The 2,774-nt window shown below is 33.2% G+C and overlaps 1 protein-coding gene across 1 annotated transcript in view; it reads left to right on the top strand.

Moving 5' to 3' along the window:
- The window catches only part of RGS22 (regulator of G protein signaling 22), a 185,638-nt gene that overhangs the window by 75,421 nt on the left and 107,443 nt on the right, over window positions 1-2,774 (top strand). The gene's annotated exons all lie outside the window — the stretch shown is intronic.

The raw sequence follows: 2,774 nt of genomic DNA, 5'->3' as shown, positions 1-2,774 counted from the left end.
TACTATATTATACAAATTAAATAATATCAAAATGATTTGTACAGGTTTGTGATTGGAAGAATACTGCTAATCTTACGTTAAACAAATGTGCTTCTTTCTTCCTAGGCCTCCTATACTCAAGCAAAAGATTGGTTTGCATTAGCAAAACAAAGTCAGCAAACAGTATCAACCTTTTCATTACCATCTTATGTACTCCACAGCAAAATTGAATCACCAGTTATTTCATCTGTTTCTGGTAAGCAGAAAAGGGCAGGAATGACTTCAGAATTCCTCTTTAAGTCTCCTGCTTTTATTGTTCTAATCTTACAGTACAACACTTAGTGGTTGGGAAGAAAAAATGATCTCCCCCACCATCCCCCAACTCCACTTTCTTCTGTTTCTCAAGAGGCAACTTGGTATAATGAAAAAAAAGATGGCTTTAGAACTCAACTCGGATACTTATTAGTTTTGTGACTTTTTAAAGTTATTTCACTGCCAGGAGCCTTGCTTTTCTTATTTGTAAATTTAGAATAATGATACATGCTAAATGTATAGAAAATGGCTGGCCTAGTGCTTGGTACCTAATAGACAGTCAATAAATGTTTGTCTTTATTTCCTATCACAGATTACAAATTCTTTTTATTAAGCCTTTGAAATAAAGTGGGTACAACCTCTATCTCCTCTTAAAAGTAAATAGTCACTCATGGAACTTAAGTTTTCCTTCTGTTTTTAAGATCACATTATTTTTCACCTTGAAAAGCAGATAAATTTCTCTTGTGGGCAACTTTTGTGGATGATATAAATTTTTCATAAAATTGGAAGCAACTTTCCAGAAATGGGAATCATTAATGTATGATATCACTGAAGAAGAAAAAAATCTAGCAATGTGATTCAAGAGAAGAACTCAGCCATTTACTAATAGTTCTTACCTAAGCAACCTCCAGGATGATAAATCTGGATGTTCTAGAATTGAACCTAAATCTAGGTGAAGAGGAAAATAACTCCCTAGTTGAAAATAGCTGAATTATAGGTTTCTTGCAGTTTCCCTAAGATAGTAAAGTAGAAAATTGGAGAGTAAAGATAGTGAAGATAGTAAACAGGAAGAGAGAGGTAGCAGGAAGGGGGCTGAGCAGAAATGCCAGCCTCGTTCTCTATATCCAGTTCTGTGGGGTTGAGTCTATACCTAGTATCCTTTCATAGGTTTGCAAAAGTCTAATCTCTCAACATTGGGAAATTTGGTATATTTCTTTTCAATAAAAATTGTAATGAGACACTTCCAGTTCATTGAGATTTAAAATCTACTACTGAGAAAATGGTCATTGACGATGAGACACAGATGACAGCAGAGTTTTCCTGATCCATGGCATTTCAAGGGGTAGATTTGCCATGTGCAAGCACTGATTTCAGATATTTCTGAAAGAAAGAGAATATAGAAGCTAAAAATTGTATCTTTAGACAAAGTATAAAAACATCCATTTGTATTTGGAGCTTTCATAAGTACCTTATGCCATTTTGTAATTTTAATGATAGGTCGTAAGTATAATAGTAATTGAATCTTTCTGATTAAATAGTGAATTTTTAAAAATTGCTAATGTGACTCCAGTTCTGATCTGTTTACCTATGGTCTCATCATCTGTGGTAGCTACTTTTATTTTATCATACAACATGAAATATTAAAGCACATACAGACATATCTCAGAGATATTGTGTGTTTGGTTCCAGACCACTATAATAAAGTGAATATCACAGTAAAACAAGTCACACAAATTTTTTGGTTTCCCAGTGCATACAAAAGTTATGTTTACACTATACTTTAGTCTATTAAATGTGCAATAGAATTATGTCTAAAAAACAATGTACATACCTCAATTTAAAAAATATTTCATTGCTAAAAAATGCTGCTCAACATCCAAGCCTTCAGCGAGTTGTAATCTTTTTGCTCATGGAGAGTCTTACCCTAATAACATCAAAGATCACTGATTACAGGTCACCATAACAAGTATAACAATAATGAAAAAGTTTGAAATATTGTGAAAATGGCCAAAAAGTGATACAGAGACATGAAGTGAGCAAATGCTGTTAGAAAAATGGCACCAATAGACTTCCTTCACTCAGAGTTGCCACAGACCTTCAAGTTGTAAAAAACACAATATCTGTGCAGTGCAGTAAGGCAAAGTACAATAAAATGAGGTATGTCTATACAGTCATTTAATGTACATATTCTAATTCTTAAATAGATTTGGCCTTTATATATTGACCTTCTGTATCAGCCTTTAAAAAAATGTATTTTTAAGTGTATAATGTCTTTTTGAAGATCCTCTGCATTAGGGATGTCAAATATCTAGTTTATCTGCTATATATCCATTATCCCTTCCACATCTAGGGAGGACATGACTAATCTCTGTCGGTAATGTTTTTGCTTTGGACTCCTCTTTAAGACACTGGTCTGTGCAGTCACTGCCTGTGATAAACCCTTTGTCATTCTGGCTCTATGACATCTAGTTAATAGTAAAAAAAAATATTTTGTATTCATATCTGATCTATTAACCTTTCATATTTAATACAGAGAGTTTTATCTTTGATGATGGAGTTCACCCCAGAATGAAAAAGGACCCATCTAAAACCACTAGATTAATTTCTGAATTTGAAGAAGAAAAAGATGATGATGGTTCTATATCTCTACAAGACACTCCTTCTCAAGCTCTTCTGAGAATATACCTTGAAAAGCAGGATGTTCATGACAACATGACAGTGCATTTCTCAACATATGAAGATTTTTTAAGATCTTTTATAAC

The sequence above is a fragment of the Pteropus vampyrus genome, unplaced genomic scaffold, assembly GCF_000151845.1.
Source record: "Pteropus vampyrus isolate Shadow unplaced genomic scaffold, Pvam_2.0 Scaffold287, whole genome shotgun sequence".
In the NCBI taxonomy this organism is placed as follows: Eukaryota; Metazoa; Chordata; class Mammalia; order Chiroptera; family Pteropodidae; genus Pteropus; species Pteropus vampyrus.
Note: the sequence above shows the minus strand (reverse complement) of the source record. Positions and strands in the feature narration are given on the sequence as shown.